A 20,489-nucleotide genomic window follows, 5' to 3' on the forward strand; every position below is an offset into this window, starting at 1 on the left:
TTTCCAACAGGCAAGGCCGTCAAGTCGGAGTACGCGAGCACCGACGCCTTCGACGCGTGCTGACGTCCTGCCGCCTCGTCTTCGAGCTCTGCTTCCGGCACCGCCATCACCATCCAGCCTTCGGACGGCCACCGAGATGTTTTCTTTGTGTCTTCTGCCACCCGTAGCTCGCCTAGGCGCCCCTTTTGCCCTTTTCGCCTCCTTGACCTGCCTCCTGAGGAGAGGGACAAGAAAGGGATTACGGGCACCTTATCTCTTTTTAGTTTGTAAGCCTTCGGGCCTTAGCTGAATTTAAAACTTGTAATCCTATCTTCATGTTTTTCATTCCCTATGGACTGTACCTGAGTGGAATGTTTTTAATGAAAAAGGGATGCTTGCCGGGTCATTTGTTTGTGGGTAGAACCCACGACAAGGAGTAAATCCTTGATATCCTTAAGATAAACATTTCCTTGCCCGGCAACAGGCCTTGCCGTCTCCCCACTTCGCTCGACCTTTCTCACACCTTTGGCGGAGGCAGGGATGAGGTGGGTTCAGGCTCCTTGTTTCATCCTCTCGCTGCTGCGACTACTACCAAACCTGGCCCCAGGAACGAGCCCTAGGGCCTAGAGTTAGGGGAGCATGGTAGTTTTAGGAAAAACGAGGTTTCACATACCTCAGTCCATAAGGGAATGCATGATAAGGGATGAAGAACTTATCTGAAGCTGTAGCCCCCGGCAATTCTGGCTTGCCGGGGTCTAGATGCTGGTCTGTCCCTCTTCTCTTTTTCATCCTCAAGTGATCCGGCAAGGATACCTATGAGTCCTACGAACCAAAGAAGACGAAATAACGGCAAAGAGACGCACACTCGACCTCTAAGCTAGGGGTTAGTTGCTGCTAAGCACTATCAACCCTAACCAAGGACGAGACTCGACCTAGCATGCATGCTATAACTTAGGGCGCCAGCGCTTCATTTATTTATGCTCAAGGTCTGCGCCTGGCTTTGTACAAAGGGTTACATGCATCATCAGCAATGCTTGTACAAAAGGTGGCTTGCCGGGGGGCCCGGCAAGCCGCGCCTCATGGGTAAAACTTGCGAAGATGCTCAATGTTCCAGGAGGTACTCACCGGAACAGCATCTTCGGTCTCCAGGCGGACTGCACCGGGCATGGTGACTCGTATTACCCGATAAGGGCCTTCCCACTTTGGCGTCAACTTGTTGGAATTCTTGGCCGATTGAATGCGCCGAAGGACAAGGTCACCTTCCTCAAGGCTTCGGGCATGAACCTTGCGGCTATGGTAGCGGCGCAAGGCTTGCTGGTAGCGTGCTGCTTTCACAGCCGCCCGAAGACAATCTTCCTCAAGGAGCATTGCGTCATCTTGCCGCAGTTGCTCTTGCTCAAGCTCATCATAAGCGAGCACTCGAGGTGACCCGTATATGAGTTCAATGGGGAGAACTGCTTCTGCCCCGTATACCAGGGCAAAAGGTGTCTGGCCGGTGGCTCGATTTGGCGTCGTCCTGATCGACCAAAGAACCATCGGCAACTCATCAATCCAGCGCCTTCCACTCTTGTGCAGCCTGTCAAAGGTCTTGGTCCTTAAGCCTCGCCATACTTCAGCGTTTTCCCTCTCAGCTTGACCATTGCTTCGTGGGTGAGCAACGGAAGCGAAACAGACTTTGCTGCCGAGGTCTTGGATATATTGCATGAAGGTGCGGCTTGTGAACTGTGTGCCGTTGTCGGTGATGACCCTATTGGGTACACCAAAATGGCACACTAGTCCCTTGAAGAACTTGACGGCTGACTGAGTTGTGACCTTCCTCACTGCCTCCACCTCCGGCCACTTTGTGAACTTGTCGATTGCAATGTACAAGTACTCAAAGCCCCCGACAGCGCGGGGGAAAGGGCCCAGTATGTCGAGCCCCCAGACCGAGAAGGGCTAGGAGAGAGGAATGGTTTGAAGGGCTTGAGCTGGCTGATGAAGCTTCTTTGAATGGAACTGACACGCTTCACACCTGGTGACTAGTGTCGTCGCATCCTGGAGGGCGGTGGGCCAGAAGAAGCCTTGCCGAAGTGCCTTGCCGGCAAGGGCCCTTGACCCGATGTGGGACCCACATATGCCTCCGTGTATCTCCGCCAACAGCTCCAGTCCTTCCTCCCGAGGGATACACTTCAATTTCACACCGTTCAGCCTCTTTCTATACAGGACGTCATCGACAAACTGGTACATGGTAGAGCGATGGGCTACTTTTTCCGCTTCTTCCCGCTCTTCAGGAAGTTCCCCTGTTTAGAGGAACCGGACAGTATGTTGTGCCCACGCTGGAGCCTGGGGCTCGACGGCGAGGACTAAAGGCATTTCCTCCGCTATAGGAGCGGCTGTCTCGACGGTAAGAGCTTGACGCTCTGCCGAAGCTAGTCGTCCCGTGGCGGGCTCAGTGTCCCTGGCATCGTCCTTGCCGGCGGCTTCGAGGAGCTCAGCGGGAAAGTACTTGCTGGGTCCTGATTTCCTCCTCTTGTTCTGCTCTATTGATGGATCAACGGATGGCTGAGTTAGCTGGAGCACAAAGGTATCTGGTTCCACAGGTAGCTTGAGGGTAGCGCGTTTTGACAGGTAATCGGCGATACGTTCTCTGCTCGGGGAACGTATTCAGCCTGTATACCGTCGAAACGCTCTTCCAGCTTTCTCACTTCATCGACGTAGGCCTTCATCAACGGGCTCTGGTAGTCCTTGTTGACTTGCTTAACAACGAGCTGCTAGTCGCCCCTGACGATGAGCTTCTTGATTTCGAGGTCTGCCGCGATCCTAAGACCGGCAAGCAGCCCTTCGTACTCTGTCGTATTGTTTGTTGACACCTCCCTGGGGAAGTGCATCTGGATCACATACTTGAGGTGCTCTCCAGTGGGCGCGACAAGCAGTACGCCAGCCCCGGGGCCATGTAAGGAGAAAGCTCCATCAAAGTACATGATCCAACTGCAACTTGCCTCCTTGCCGGGGAGAGCAGTCTCTTGGGCTTCTTCATCGGGCATTGTGGTCCATTCTGCAATGAACTCCGCCAGGACTCGGCTCTGAATCGTCGAAGTACTTTCAAACTTGAGGCCAAAGCTGGACAGCTCCAGTGCCCATTCCACAATTCTTCCCGTTGCATCTGGATTGTGCAATATCCGTTGCAGAGGGAGGCGAGTGACGACAGTGACCTTGTGTGCCTGGAAGTAGTGACGCAGCTTCCTCGAGGCCATAAGAAGGCCTAAGAGTAGTTTCTGCACGCCGAAGTACCTTGATCTAGCTCCCTGCAGGAGGGAACTAACAAAGTAGACCGGGTGCTGCATCATTTTCTTCTTCGGCGGCACTCCAACTGGTTGTGTCGTCTCTGCATTGGTGGTGTCGGGCTCTGTTGCTGCCATTACCTCCTCGTCAACCTCTGTCTGCGCCACTAATGCGGCGCTGACCACCTGGTTCGTTGCCGCCAGGTATAGCAGCAACGGCTCTTGTGGCCTAGGCGCAACTAGTATTGGCGCAGAGGAGAGGTACTTCTTCAAATCTTGCAATGCTGCTTCGGCTTCTGGCGTCCACTCCATCGGGCCCGCCTTTTTCAGGATCTTGAAAAAGGGAACGACGCGCTCGGCAGACTTGGAAATGAATCTGCCCATGGCGGCGATGCAACCAGCAAGCCGACGCACATCCTTGATTCGCTTGGGTGCTTCAATCTGCTCTATAGCTTTGATCTTGTCCGGATTGGCCTCTATCCCACGCTGTGACACAAAGAACCCGAGAAGCTTGCCGGACGGGACGCCAAAGACGCACTTCTCAGGGTTCAGCTTGAGATTGATCTTGCGCAGGTTTGCAAATGTTTCTTGCAAATCCGGTATGAGGGTTGCCCCGTCCTTGGTTTTGACCACTATGTCATCCATATAAGCTTCCATATTTCTATGGAGCTGGGGTTCAAAACCAATCTGGACCGCCCTTGCAAACGTCGAACCAGCACTCTTCAGCCCGAAATGCATCCGCATGAAACAATGCGTACCACATGGGGTGATGAATGCTGTTTTCTCTTCGTCTTCTCTTGCCATGAAGATCTGGTGGTAGCCGGAGTAGGCATCGAGGAATGACAACAGATCACACCCAGCTGTGGAGTCAACAATCTGGTCGACGCGCGGCAACGGGAAGGGGTCCTTAGGACAAGCCTTATTGATATCTGTGTAATCAATACACAGCCTCCACTTCCCATTAGCCTTGCGCACTATGACCGGATTGGCCAACCACATTGGATGGAGCACTCCTCTTACCAAACCCGCTGCTTCCAGTTTCCGGATCTCCTCTGTGATGAACTCTTGTCGTTCCAAAGCTTGCTTTCTGACCTTCTGCTTGACAGGCCGCGCATGAGGACAGACAGCAAGGTGGTGCTCAATCACCTCCCTGGGAACGTCGGGGATGTCGGAAGCTTGCCATGCAAACACATCGACATTCGCCCGCAGGAAGGTGACGAGCGCGTCTTCCTATTTGTCGTCAAGGGTGGAGCTTATGGTGAAAGCCCCTCCCGTGCCGTCCTCATTGACAGAAACCTTCTTGGTTCCCGGTGGTATGGCCCTGGGCTTCTTGTTTCCGCCGGTGGAGCTCTCTGGCACGTCCTCGACGGGAGCGCTACACTCCGAAGAGGTGCACTTGCCGGAGTGGGTGTCCGAGGTCTCACCGGTCTTCTTCTTCTTCCCTCCCGGGGTCCCAGTGGCAGGAGCAAGTGCCCTAGTGGTGGCACCTGCTGCAACTTCTTGCTGGTATAGTTGGTCAGCGCAAATCAGCGCATTTTTCTTATCAGAGGGGATGGTGATGATCGTCATAGGTCCTGGCATCTTCAGGGTGTTGTAGGCGTAGTGTGAAGCCGCCATGAACTTGGCCAGCGCTGGGCGGCCAAGGATCCCGTTGTAGGGCAAGGGGATCTTGGCAACATCAAACACGATCCTCTCCGTCCTGTAGTTCAGATCTCTTCCAAAAGTCACGGGCAGCGTGACCTTTCCCTTAGGTTGGCTTCTTCCTGGGTTGACCCCCTGAAACGTGCTCGTCTCCTCGAGGTCTCCATCAGGAATCTGCAGTTTCTCGATCACGGCAGGCGAGATCAAGTTCAGACCGGCCCCGCCATCGACTAGCATCTTTGTCACCTTGAGGTTGCGTATTGTTGGTGAAACCAACAATGGCAAGCACCCGACCGCAGTAGTGCGATCAGGGTGATTCTCAGTGTCAAAAATGATAGGTGTGCTGGACCACTTCAGCGGCCTTTGGGCATCGAACGATGGCTCCGTCGCTGTAATCTCTCGCGCCCACTGTTTTAAGCTGGCGGTGAGAAGTATGCAGCGAGGCGCCGCCGTCGATGCACATGGCCTCTGTAGCTTTCTGAAACTCTTGGTCGCCGGATTCGTCATCCTCTTCGTGATCGTCATCTTCTGGCTTTTTGTCACGGCCCCGGGCGGGCCTCTCCTGTTGTTTATCCTTGCCGCGACGGCCCGCCTGGCCGTCACGCTTCTTGCCGGACCCCTCAGCACCGTCTTGGCCCTTCTCCTTGTCCCGCCTCTCATATTCAGCCCTCTGCTTCTTAGCGAGGAGCTCAACCTGTCGGCAGTCTTGGAGTGCATGGCCTTTGATGCGATGGATCTTGCATTATCGCTTGTCGGAGTTCCCTGGCTTCTCGGCAACCGCCAAGGCCCGGCAGGCGACACATCCGGCAATTTCCTTGTCGGGGTCATCTGCCTTGGTTTTCTTGGTGGAGCCGGTGTCACCAGACCCCTCGACGGCAAGCACGACTTTACCTTTGCGCTTCCTGTTGTGGCGTCGGCCCTTCTTCGTCGGGGCGGCGGTATCTTCATCTGAGGAGTCGGTTTCCACGCCAGCGTCTTTGCCAGGGTACTTCCTTCCCTCTTCAGCCCGGGCACATCTGTCAGCAAGAACATAGAGTTCTGCTACATCTTTCACCTTGTTCATTGCCAGCTCTTCGCGCATCTTGCGGTTACGCACGTTCTGATGGAACGCGCTGATGATGGCAGCAGGGTGAACATCAGGGATATTATACTGTATCCGGCTGAACCTTTGTATATACTTACGGAGACTCTCGCCTCCCTTCTGGGGAATGACGTGCAGGTCGCTCGCTTGGCCATGGGCTTGGTGGCCTCCAGTAAAGGCGCCCACAAACTCATGGCACAAATCCGACCAGGAGGAAATAGAGTCTACCGGCAAGTGCATCAACCATGACATGGCGTTGGGTTTAAGAGCCAACGGAAAGTAATTCGCAAGCACCTTATCGTCGCGGGCTCCGGCAGCTTGCATCGCAATGGTGTAGATGCTGAGGAACTCGGACGGGTGGGTCTTGCCACTGTACTTTTCGCCCACGTCAGGTTTGAAGGTGCGATGAGTGGGCCACTGGAATTGCCGCAGCTCACGGGTAAAAGTCGGATAGCCTACCTCGTAAGGTAGGCCTCCAGGGCTCTCCGGTGCCGGGTGGTTCACAGCAAGCCCTACTCGCCTGTCTGACTGGTGGCGCGCTCCGCACCGGCGCTCGATAGTGGTTCGAGCATCTTCATGTTCTCGTTCCCGAAGGACTTGGCGCTGGTCATAGTGGGTCTGTGGGTCAGACGACACTATGGAGATTTTGTCGCCCGCAACGTCGCGACGGGCTGGCGTTCGCGGTACCGGGCGAGGAGGAGGCGAGTGCATCGTGGTCGCGGCGCCGCCGGCTTTCCTGCCACTGGTGCGTGGGACTCCGTCGGAGCATCGACCCGGGGGCTCCACCGGACTCGGTTCTTCTTTGTTGGCCACCGCAACAAGGCTTCGGATAGTGGCTCTCCATTCGTCGAGTTTCCCCGTAGTGGGAGGAAAATCGAGGAGCAACTGCGCGCGCGCCAGGGCTTCTGCTGGCGTTGGTGGCAGCGAAACCTGCACGGATCGCGACGCGCTTCGACTTCTGACCATGTCAGAAGGAGCTCTATCGCGACCCCGTGGTCGCATGCCATCTTCACCAGCGCCTCGACGAGTGGGCAGATCTTCTACCTCCCGGGAGTGGCGCTCGGTACTCTTCCCGCGGCGACGCCCGGGGTCTTCGGCGTGATTGCGCTGTTCGTCGCGCGCCGCTTGAGAGGAGCGCACCGTCGGCGCCGGCGTGGGAGTCTTGGAGGCCCTCGCATCGCCTTCGGGCGGGGCGGTAGCGATCTTGGAAGGCCCCGCGCCACCCGCGGAGGGCCTAGCTCCGTCTTCGGATTTGGCGGCATGCAGCCCGTTACCAGGCGCACGAACATCGCCGCCTCCCAAACTCCGGCTGCTGGGACGGTGTTGGTGTTCGCGAACGGCACCCCGGGTCCTTTCTGCGACCGGTTCGCTGCTCGCCCGCGTCGGGACGGGATGTCCAGCTTCCGACGGGCCAACCGCCACCGTCGTCTTCTTCTTGGGCGCCATGACGATGAAAAAGCGTCGAACTAACTGATAAAGCCGATTCTCACAACTGCGCCCCCCTACCTGGCGCGCCAAAGATGTCGGTGGGAACGACACCTATGGGATCACAAGAATCCCTACTACAGTTGTGAGGCGCGGGGTCGTGAGAAGAGCGGATCGAACATATAGCACACGATTCATTTATCCAGGTTCGGTACACGGGAATGCGTAAAACCCTACTCCTGCTTTGGTGGATTGTATATCTGTGTTCTTGAGCTAGCTATGGGTGTGAGGAGCTCCAAAAAGCCGAATCCTCCTCCCGGTCGCCTTGGGCCTCCTTTTATAGGAAAGGGGGTTGCCACAGTGGCACACAGGAGGTGGAAAGGGTACGGTGATGTGAGGTTATCCCTCGCATTACATGACAAGGCGCATTTAATGCGTCTTGCCCAGGTGTCCTTGCTTTATCGGGGACGGGAGAGAGCCCTATATCGTCCGTCGCTGCTCCCTCTCGCGTCGACACGCGCCCTGGCCAGCGGCGCCCGCGGTGCCATGTAGGCAGGCAGGCAGCTGAGGTGGCGCAGTGGTGGGTCTCCATGAAGATTTGCATGCCGCCATGCAGGTGCTTGCCCAGCTGGTTGGGTCGGCAGCTGCATGCGAACGGCGGTGGAGGTTTGACTGGTGTGGGCCTGATGGTGGCCCAACGGGTGTTCTTGACAAGGGCCTTGCCGGGGCCCCAGCAAGGGTCTTGCCGTGGCGCCTGCTGTCATCCCCGGCAAGGCTCTTGCCGGGGGCCTTGTGGTCCTCCTTGGCTGGGATCCCGCCAAGGATCATCATCTTCTGAAGGGTGTATCTGATCTCGAATGTCTTCACAAAGATCTGCGTGCCACCACGGGGATGTCTCCCGAATCCTTGCCCCATGGGGGCAGTGGACTCAAGGGTGACTCACTCCGTAGGTGTGGGGCGAGCTGCCACGTCAAGGGTCTTGCCGGGTTTGCTAAAACCGCCTCCCGGCAAGGATCTTGCCGGGGGGTCTGCTTCGTCCCCTTTGCTCTTTGTGGTCTTGGTCTTGGCGTCGTTCTGCTTCTCCTGAGCTTTGGCCTTACCTTGGCTCACCTCCCTTGCCTTGCTCAGTGTGGTGGTGCCCGTGGCTCAGACTGCCCATGCACAGTTATAGGGGTACAAAAAGTTTACCCCTCTTTTTGTACACCGACAGATACGGTCCTACAAATCTCGGGGCTAACTTTCCCTTAACTCCAAAACGTTTCACTCCTCGCAAAGGTGATACTCGCAGATATGCTCTTTCTCCAATTTCATAGGTTACCTCCTTGCGTTTTGAATCTGCATAACTCTTCTGTCTGGACTGAGCTATCTTCAGTCTATCTCGAATCAGTTTAACTTTCTCCTCAGACTCTTTGATCAAGTCTGGTCCAAACAACTATCGGTCTCCAACTTCATCCCACATCAACGGTGTTCTGCACCTTCGTCCATACAGGGCTTCGAACGGTGCCATCTTCAAACTGGCTTGGTAACTATTGTTGTATGAGAACTCTGCGTAAGGCAAATTGTCATCCCAACTAGATCCATAATCTAGCGCACAGGCTCTCAACATGTCCTCCAGAATCTGGTTGACTCTCTCGGTCTGTCCATCCATCTATGGGTGAAATGTTGTACTGAACTCCAATCTCGTTCCCAAAGTTTGGTGCAACTAATGCCAAAACTTTGAGGTAAACCGTGTTCCTCTATCGGATACGATGGTCCTTGGAACTCCATGCAGACATACGATCCTGGACATATATATCTTGGCCAACTTCACACTTGTATAAGTTGTTTTCACTGGGATAATGTGTGCCACTTTGGTCAAGCGATCAACTACTACCCATATAGAATCATATCCTGATTTGGTCCTGGGCAATCCGGTGATAAAATCCATGCCAAGTTTATCCCACTTCCATTCGGGTATCGGCATAGGCTGTAGCAATCCTGCTGGCTTTTGATGCTCTGCCTTCACTCTCTGACATACATCACATACGGCTACATACTCGGCGATATCCTTCTTCATCCCTGTCCACCAAAAATGTTCCTTCAAATCCAAATACATCTTGGTGTTTCTGGGGTGTATCGAGTATGGTGAGTCATGAGCCTCCTGAAGTATTAATTTCCTGATCTCTGGGTCATTGGGCACATAAACTCGGTCCTCAAACCATAAGGTGTCGTGCTCATCCTCACGAAAACCTTTGGCCTTTCCTTCGCTCATTCTCTCTTTTATCTCGGCAATCTCTTTGTCATCCTTCTGAGCTTCTCGAATCTTTCCCAACAATGTAGACTGAACCTCCATTGTTGCAACAAAACCTCTAGGAACAATCTCCAATTGAAGTTCCCGGAGATCCTCTGCTAACTCCTTCGGCAATCCCGTGCTCTCTAGGGTATTTGCATAACTCTTCTGGATCAAAGCGTCTGCTACGACATTGGCCTTTCCTGGATGATAGTGCAGCTTCATGTCATAATCCTTTATAAGCTCCAACCATCTCCTCTGCCTAAGGTTTAGTTCCTTCTGTGTGAAGATGTACTTCAAACTCTTATGATCTGTGTACACATCACAATGGTTTCCAATAAGGTAATGCCTCCAGGTCTTCAACGCATGCACTACGGCTGCTAACTCCAAATCATGCGTGGCATAATTCAATTCGTGCGGTTTTAGTTGTCGTGACGCATATGAAACAACTCTTCCGTCCTGCATAAGCACACTTTCAAGTCCTAAGCGAGAGGCGTTGCAATACACTTGGAAATCCTTATGTATATCTGGCAGTGTTAGCACTGGGGCTGTAGTCAAACGTTTCTTCAACTCCTGGAAACTTGCCTCGCAATCTTCCGTCCAATTAAACTTGGTATCTTTCTTCAATAATTCCGTCATTGGCTTCGCAATCTTGGAAAAATTCTCAATAAATCTCCGGTAGTATCCCGCGAGCCCAAGAAAACTGCAGATCTCGCTAACTAAAGTGGGTGCCAACCATTCAGTGACTGACTGAACCTTGGTGGGGTCTACTGCTATACCTTCTCCTGATATAACATGTCCAAGGAATCCGACTTCCTTCAACCAAAACTCGCATTTGCTGAACTTGGCATACAACTGATGTTCCCTGAGTTTCTCGAGAACTAAACGCAAATGCTCCTTGTGCTCCTCTTCGTTCTTCGAGTATACCATTATATCATCAATAAACACCACAATGAACTTGTTCAAATACTCCATGAACACCTTGTTCATCATGCTCATGAAATAGGCAGGGGCATTAGTCAGTCCAAACGACATGACCGTATATTCATATAGCCCGTACCGTGTGGTGAATGTTGTCTTGGGTATATCCTTCTCTCGAATCTTCAACTGGTGGTATCCTGATCGCAAATCGATCTTCGAAAACACGTTAGCTCCTTGCAGCTGGTCAAACAGATCATTGATCATCAGCAATGGGTACTTGTTCTTGATTGTCACTTCATTCAAGGCCCGATAATCAACAACCATTCTTAGGGACTTATCCTTCTTCTCAACCAAAAGCACTGGGGCTCCCCATGGTGATGAACTCCGTCGAATGTAACCTTTCTCCAATAACTCTTTGATCTGTTTCTTAATCTCCTCCAGATCATTCGCGGGCATCCAATATGGTCTCTTGGATATTGGCCCTGTACATGGTAATAATTCTATCAAAAACTCGATGTCTCGATCCGGTGGCATGCCTGGTAATTCCTCTGGGAAAACATCCGGGTAATCCTTTACTACAGGCACTTCCTCCTGAACAACTCCCGTGAGGGTATTTACTTGGCTACTTCTTGGCGCATGCCTAGATACATACTTGATCCTTTTTCCCTCAGGGGTGGTGAGACAAAATTAACCTACTAGCACAGTCAATTCTTCCTCTGTATTTTGACATCTAGTCCATTCCTAATATCACATCCAATCCTTGTTACTCCAAGATAATTAGGTCGGACGGAAAAACATGGTTGCCAATGGTTAAGGGTATCTGGTTGCACCATCAACTAGCCATATACTCTACTCCAGGTGAGCTCACTAACGGAGGGGTCCTAAGGGTTTGGGTTGGTAGTTTAAACTTATCCATGAATTCCCTTGATATCTATGAATGCGATGCACCAGTATCAAAAAGAAGAAGAGTGGTAAATGACTTAACCAAAAACTTACCTATAACCGCGTCTGGCTGCTCTTCAACCTCCTCCACGTTATCATGGTTTACTTGTCCTTTGTTGAATGGATTGGGCTTGTTCCCAGCGCTCCCTTTTCCGTTTCCATTCTTCCCTTCAGGGCACTCCGTGGCATAATGTCCAGTCTTCCCGCACTTGAAACAAGTAACATGGCTTAGGTCTCTATTGGCGGGTGTGGCTGGATTGGGGCGGTTCTGATTGTTGCTTGCTCCATTCCCATTCCCATTCCTTGGGCCAGTATGGTTATGGTTACTTCCTCCATTATGGGTGTGGCCTCCATGGTTATGAACAAGTCCTCCCGAGTTCGGGGTTAGGCGAGGCTTCTGCTGAGCTCCTGAGTTATACCTCCCTTGTCCATACTTCCTCTTACGGTTCTCAATCTGCTGCTGCTTCTCTTCAATCATAAGAGCCTTATCTACCATCTCCTAGTAGTTGTTGAATGTTGCCACCATCAACTGCATGCTCATCTCATCATTCAGCCCTTCCATAAACTTCTCCTGCTTTGCGGCATCTGTGGCCACATCATCAGGGGCATAGCAAGATAACTTGCTAAATTCATCCGCGTACCGAGCCACAGTACGGTTCCCCTGGCGTAAGTTGCGAAACTCACGCTTATTCATATTCATGGCTCCAGTTGAAACATGGGCTATGCGGAAAGCTTGCTGAAACTGATCCCATGTCACCGTGGCTATAGGGTAGGTGACAGTGTAACTCTCCCACCATGAGGTTGCTGGTCCATCCAACTGATGTGCGACAAAACGCACCTTCTCAACATCGGTACATCCTGCAGTGGTTAACTCCCATCCAATCCTGCGGAGCCAATCATCTGCTACTATGGGCTCGGTGCTACTGGAAAACACCGGCGGCTGCAACCTCAGAAAACAGGCTAAGTTGTCAACTGGTGGTAGTGGTGGATTGTTGTTGTTGCCTTGGTTCTGGACTAACAACTGCATCAGGGTATTCTGCTGCTGGATCAACTGAGTGAGCTCCGGTGGGAAAGCTAATCCGGGGTCACGTCTCGGAGGCATCTGATGGGTTTAGAGGGGAGAGATTTAGAATAGAATGAGGTCTAATGAGAAAGCACTACCCATATGCACCTGAGACAAACACAATCATTTCACGCAATCAATCAAGCAAGGGCATACAATCAATCTAGAACTATCACAAAAGTGCTCGGACTACACTATTTACATGGTGGAATACTACTACTGATGTGGTGGTCTACTAAAAATATTCCTTGGTTGATGACTCCATGATATCTGCTCTAGCTTCGTCTTCAAAGTCATCATCGCTAAGGTCAGAGTCGGTGTCGTCGATGATGATGTAGTCCTCCGGGCGGATCTCCTTGGGTTCTTCGTCTTCTTCTCCTGGTGCGGGGTCTCCCATGAATACTCCAATCTTCTTAATCAGGCCGTCATTCTTCTCCAATAGTGTCGCAATTTCCTCCTTGTATCCATCGCATGTAGACTTAAGTTCTTCTTCCAGCTCGATGATCCTTGTCTTCGCCTTCTTCATATCTATCATGCCTGCACACATTTGATTCTCCTGACGTCGAATGTGCTGGTTTAATTCCTGGATGAAAGCTGCAGTTGATCTATCTTTCCTAGTGCTGATCATCTCCCATTGCTCATCTCGGCGCCCACAGATCTGGTAGATAGTATCCTTAAGCTCCTTTTAGTAAACTTCTCCAATGCGTCCCATGGTGATGTGAGCTGCCATACTCTTTCCTAGACTCCAGGTTGGTGCATTGAAAGAAAACTCTATGGGCTTAGTGACTGGCGTGAATGTCCTTCCTGGAACTTGAACTTGAATCATCCATCGCTCCTCTTCTGGTAAAGTGGCATTGTAAGTCCCGGTGAAGCTTGGAATTCCTATGTTCAGGTACCTAGCGACTTCCTTCAAGTGTCGTTCAAAGGGTGTGTCTTCATCCGGTTGTGCAAACTTGTTCCTTGCGTCCGCCATCCTAAAGAGTGGAAAATGGAGAGGAGTCGAAAATGAGAAGAGAATAGTGATCTTGGGCTTTAGCTTAGTGGTCGTGTCCTACACTCAGCATGTGCTCTGATACCATCTTGTAGCGATCCGACCTCAAACGGTCAAGTCTCTGTACTTCAGTGTCATCCCTGGATCAGTCATGATGACACACACAATACTCAAAGGATTTATAACAGAGTAGCAATCACACACTTATTAGATCGAATGTCTCAAAAGAGAACTCATTACAATAAATATGGCTTAAGGCCATCTAATACGATAACAACGGAAGGCTTGGAAGATAAAGTGAGTCCATCAACTCCAACGGCATAGCTGAGCTGCACGGCAACGACCTAACGAACCTTACTCCTCGTCTGAAAAGTCTGCAACATAATACGTTGCAGCCCGAAAATGGGTCAGCACATGGAATATGTTGGCAAAATAACACAATAGAACAAGAACAGAATAATGCTATCACTACATGCATATTTGGCTGGTGGAAAACTCTATGGTTATAGTTTTGCGAAAAACCATTTTTTTCCTACAACAAAGGAATAATTTTTAATTTAACTATCATGGTAGTTGAAACATCATTGAGAAGGTTCCTCCAACTCAATCCCAATTAAAGTAATTATCAACCTAACAATATTAAGTTAAAAAGTGATGAGATACTTAAGATACTCCAAGTACTAAATACTCAAGATTGTCCATAACCGGGGACACGGCTAACCATGATTAGTTTATACACTTTGCAGAGGTTTGCGCACTTTTCCCCACAAGACTCGATCGCCTCCGTTGAATTTCTCGCACTACATGGTTTTTGAGAAACAAATGACCGAGACACAGTCTTTCAAAAACATTAACTCTCTACTCCGGGCAGACCATACCAAACCTACAACCCACTATCTGCTGATCTACCTCTTCGATAGCTTGATGTAACTTACTTAACTATGTTAGAGCCCATAATAGCTTGTGGCTGCACACGGAAGTTTCTAGCATGAATCATCTCAGTTCCCTTTGAGCCTGGGTGGCGGTCCATAGGAAAATCATACGGAACCCCGGGATTTCCAAAAAATACAGGTAACACTGAGTTCTCCAGGTGCCTCAATCCATCCAGATGTGTGCTCAAGTTACCACCTTAAGTTGAACCATTAATTTAACAATCTCACATCTGTCATGGATTTCACTCAACCAAACCACGTCTACGAGCATAGCATAGCAATCTCGGAGAGAAAAATAATTAAACCCAAAAATCCTCATTTCAATATTTGATAATAATCAAATTTGAAAACCGGGAAATCCCCAACTCTCTCCGAGGGTCCTTGAGTTGCTTAGGATTTTCGAGGATCGCGAGACGAAATGCAATACAATATGATATGCAAGAATGATCTATGTATAATATTTCAAATTGAAAATTTGGGATGTTACAGAAATATAATAATATAATATTATTGCCTCTAGGCCATATTTCCAACAGCAAGCCTCCCACCACCTACGTCACGGCCACACTCGGAACCACAACAAGCTCCAACACCACCCCCTCGCTCTGGAACTAACGCAAACCACCACCTTTTATAGTAGAACGCAACCCGGCACGGGAGGTCCTATTTGGTGCATCGCGCGAGGGGAGGGGAGACACAATGTGCGTGCGCACCACCCCCCCCCCTCCCAGGTGGGGGTGGGGCTCTAATAGTGCGCCCTTTTGGGCCGGCCCATGTGTGCGGCTCCCTGTTTTTTCGTTTTATTTTCTGTATTTATTTTTCTTGTTTAAATAATTCAGCATTTTCAAAAAGTTCTAAAATTTAAAAAGATTGTGAAATTTCTAAAAACAATGTTCAAGAAATCAAAAAATGTTCGTTGTTTCAAAAAAATGTTCACGATTGAAATACAATGTTTGCTTATCCAACAAAAATGCTCACCACATTTTAAACATTGCTCAAGAAATCAAAAAATGTTCATGATTTTGAAAAATGTCCGTGTATTCAAAAAATGTATGTGAAACTGAACAAATATTCACAAATTTGAAATATGTTCATGATTTTTCTAATTTAAATAAAACTCAAAAATTATTCGTAAATTTTAAAAAAGAAATTCAAAAAATGTTCTGCTGATTAAAAAATATACATACATTTCATAAAAGTTAGTCAAAACCAAAAAATTTAGTGAATTTGAAAAATATTTTCCAAATTTCTCAAAAATATTCATCGATTCAAAAATGTTCGCTAATCTAAAAAACATGCTCAAGGGTTTAAAAATCACTAATTGGTAAAAAAATGTCCTAAATTGAAAAATGTTCATAATTTAAAAAATCATAAATTCGTAAGAACATTTCGAGAATTTGAAAAAAGATCATGATTTCGAAAATGTTCATTATTTCAAAAAGATGAAAAGCCCCAGCCCGTCTAGCCCTGCGAGCACACGCTGACAGCATGGGGACACCCGCCCCCAAAACCGACGACGCACCAGGGAGCTTTCTTGGGCTGAAAGAATTCAGGGAGCTTGATTTCCTGGAAGCTTAGAGTTTTCGGTGATGCCTAACTGCTGTCAGATCAAATAGCCAGCATCCGCCTCAGTCCCAGGTCCCTCGTTCTGCCGCTCAGCTGCCGCTGCACGCGCACGCGCACGCACTTCGCCGGTGGAGACGGAGACAACGCGCAGATGCATCGAGTGATCGAGCGGAGTGGGGGCGAGCCGGGACAGGAGCGTGCAGGCAGCAGCAGCGGGAACAGAGCTTGTTTGACCCGGTGCCGGCCGACGCTGGCCCGATCTGGTCTAGCCGCCGCCTCGGCGAGCCCAGGTGCGCTGGCCTGACACTGCGCGTGTTCATCGACACCGGCCTTCCGTTCGCACGGACGAGGCAAATGATGTGAAAAGAGACGGGGAAGTGAGCTTCAGATCAGATCGGCACCCGGCCCTCCGGCGTCCAATCTTTGTACTTCCTGCTTCTCTCGGCTTCCCTGTTTCTAGGCCCGGACGTCCCTGTCTCTGTCCGTGGGCCGTGCAGGGCTGCTAGTGGAATATATGGTCTAGCATTAGTCACTCTACGAACAACACGTGAGCTGATATAAAAAGAACAACACATGAGAGATTTAACATGTATATACATCATCTTCTTGTTTCATAAAAAAAGTGGTACATATATCACCTTACAATTATTTTGAACGTTAGAAATCCCGACGTTAATCCAGAAGTTTAGAAATCTATTGTTTCATCTTATTTTGAAATAAAAGTCGAACTAGTCATTACATTCGACCACATATGCCTTCTATTTTTCCTTTGTTCGATCTTGGTGAATTAGATGTCATACACGGCGGCAGGCTGAGTAAAAAAAGTGATGCATATGTGAATTTCACATTATCACTGTTGGATGTATTAGTATTCTGATTAATTTAATTTTATAAGTAAAACAGGATCTTATTAAAAGATAATCATGTAAGCATGTATTAAGACAAAAATGGGTAAATCTATGATAACGACAAGTACCGCTAACACATGAACCGTCAAAAGAGGGGTGAACAAATCATACTCACCAGCTGATAAGGGTTAGACCGTGACGACAAAAATGACATCAGCAACCCTCTTTGCGGCATCAGTGATGACATCTGTGGCAATGTTAGAGAAAATGTGGAAGTAGTTGAAGACTCGAAGTCGTGGACGTAGACGACCATAAGCGAGTAGTCATGCCGAGACGTCCCCCAAAATAGTATCACTCTTCTCCCGGTGCGGGATCACGAAGAGTAGGGTCCAAAGGCCTACTCTACCATACATTCGTGCGCACATGTATCAGAGTGGAGTAGCTGAAAGCAGCAATATTGAGAGGTCAGACAATGATACATACACGAGGAGGGGATAGCGGATGTGATGTAATGAGGCGATGGAGGGAGGCCAACGCCTCCAACATGTAGGGGATATGAGGGTAAGGGCATCTCCGACGCTGGCCCGTAAACCGGACACTGCATCTGTACGCGGGCAGTGGGACCAGTCCACAAACACGGATGTGAGAACCGCCCTTCCAATGCTATCTGCATACATTTTAAATATGCTTTAAACAAACCGGACGAATTACATGCAAACCGGATGATTTTCATTCAAACTGGACGAATTTTGTTTTACATTTTGGGCATATTTTTAACTAAACTATAGTGGATTGCGGCAAAACTAGTCTACGTCCGGGCGCAGTGGATCTCTACTCGCACGACATGTCTTCCCCATGTTTGGCAACCTACTCATCGGACCGATGATAGACCTAGAGGGATATGCTTTAGTGAGAGGGAAGAATAGCCTCCCTTCGCTTCCGTGAAGCACGGATCGAGGTTGGTTTTTGGGCGGGAGCAAGATGGCTGTGTGGTCTACGTCCCTGCTCACCGGGCAAGACACCGGTTGTGTAACCCGGTGATGCGGTGGTGGTGGCCTTCATGGAACCCAAGCGGCAGCAACCTCCCATGATCTACTTTTCCTCGTTGTCTGTGGTGGACATGCCGGCCTCTACCGACATGGCTTCTTTCTCCTTCTGCCTGACACATTGTCATCATTGCTCATGACGGATTTGTCGGAAGACGGTGTTGTCTAGTCTGGATGGGCGAGGCAGGGGTGACGATGGCGATGGCGATGGCGATGGTGGCGGCGCCGGACCCGGAGGGTTTGTCGGCAAGCCAACCAGCATCGGGCTAGCTCGCCGGGCAACCGAGGCAGCTGCAATGCCGGAGAACCCTTCTATTCGCCGAAGACCATGGCGGTTGTTGTGCAAGGAGGAGATGGAGAGAGCGGATGTGAGGTGAGATTCTTGCCCGACGTTTGGACACGTTTATATAGCGGGGGGTGTGAGGCGTGGTTCTTGCCCGACGTCTGGACACGTTTATATAGCAGGCGGATGCAAGGAGCCAGCCAGAGAGGTGTTTAATGCTCGCCGGAACAGGAACGAACGTGTGGCGCTCGGGGCGTCGGAGTAGGTTCCTCGGCACACGTGCCAGTTAATGGAAGTAAGTGGGTGAACGGATGTCGTTTCAATAGGGAGAGAAGGCATGCGCAGCTGTCAAGTAGCGGCGGCACTCTCTGCCGACGAGCCGCTTCAGTGCCGACTCGAGTGAGCGGTCGCGCTCGCTCTGGGCCGGCATGAATGCGGGTAGCTAACTCCAGCTGGGAAAGCGCGTGGCCGCGGGAAAGGGGTTTTTGGTGAGCCTGGTTAGTCAAACGCTGCCGTGTCAGCGGTCCGGATGCCCGTAACGCCCCTAGTTTGCCACCAGTTTATGGGGAAAAGTGCGTCTGGGCCGAACAGATAGATGCGGACCATGTTGGATGGCAAAACACGTTCGGTCCGCGTGGTCTAAAAGGTTGTGGGTGATTTGAGGATCGGTGTTGGAGATGTCCTAAGCCCACTATCCGAATGGATGAGATATAATTGTTTTAACGAGTTCGTGAACTACTCATAATTAATTTGCATTTAATTCTTCATTTCCAACGAGCAAAAATATGAAATATAGACTTAAGTTCAGTTTGGCTCATCCATAAAACACAAGACGCATGGGCGAGACGTGGAGGACGATGGAGGAGTGTGCATGTAGTACTCCTTTTCTCATGCTCTAGTAGGGACAAGGAAGAGAGTTTTTTATATGTTGGTCCCACTCTCCTCCATGTCTGAGAATTTTTATAGAATCCCATGCCTGGAATGAGACTGGCCTCTTTTGGTTTGGAGGAATTTCATAGGAATTTTGGAGGATAGGATTCTTATAGGATTTTTTCCTTTAGAGCCCTTTGGTTCATAGGAATAGATTCCTATTCCTACATAGGATTGGTTCCTATCCTCCATATTTCATAGGAAAATAAAAATGATCCTAGACTCAATGGAAAAATTCCTTTGATGTCAATCAAATGACATCTCGTTTCCTATTCCTACTCATAGGATTTGAGATACATGTCATCTCATTTCCTATAAAATTCTTATTCCTACGATAATCCTATCCTATGAACCAAAAGAAATAGTTTGATTCTAAGCCTTACAATTCCAAATCTTGCCACATGTTTTTTTGCTAAACTTGCCCAAGATTAGTTCTACGGAATAAGAGCCATAAGTTGGCAACACTAAGAGAATCTAGCCACACTTTCTGAGTGTACGTGATGTGAGGCTCTAGTATGATAAGACACATCTTGCCTAAGGTGAGGCTTGAAGCAAACACTATCCTAAGTTGGTAAAACTTGTCTAATTTTAAATATGGCAACCTAAGATAACTTTAGTTGCGGACCAAACAGCCCCCCAAAAATTGGGACCTCATATATATGACAGGTGCTAAGAAATGCATGCGCGTGTATGAGGGATCGATTCATGAATCGGACAATTATTAAATAATCGCATAGGCCCATATATGGCTTCAAATATGGGCCTATGCGACTATTTAATAATTGTTCGATTCATGGACCTCAAGCCCATAAAGAATTCAAAATTCACATATCAAACCTCTAGTTAGGCTATGTGTGTGTGTTGCAACAAGACAACATATTTCAATGGTTCAACGCTAATCGTATCTAACATATACTTTTAAAATCCACCTGAAATATTTCATCCACTCCAACTTCTTGGTTATGCTTCTAATTTTGTTTTTCTATGAAATCAAACATCAATGAAATTTTTTAACATTAAACATGATATGACATTATATTCCTGTGTTTTTTTCTATTTCTATGTGTTAGAAATCCTATAAGTAAAATAATGAAATATACCACAATAAGAAACAACATCATTAGCCTGAAACAACTATTACAACAATTCAATGTGAAATCTACCTCACAAAATAAATAAGAAACAACATCAGCCACCGGTCCAGGTATCTTGCACACAATTTTAAGCTCAAGTTTTAATGGTCATCGGCTGAAATAACTGTGTAGGCGGGTATTCGCCTAAACTGAAGGGGTGAAAATAGACCTTCAGTTAA

This window comes from Triticum dicoccoides, chromosome 3A, assembly GCF_002162155.2.
Source record: "Triticum dicoccoides isolate Atlit2015 ecotype Zavitan chromosome 3A, WEW_v2.0, whole genome shotgun sequence".
Taxonomy (NCBI): Eukaryota; Viridiplantae; Streptophyta; class Magnoliopsida; order Poales; family Poaceae; genus Triticum; species Triticum dicoccoides.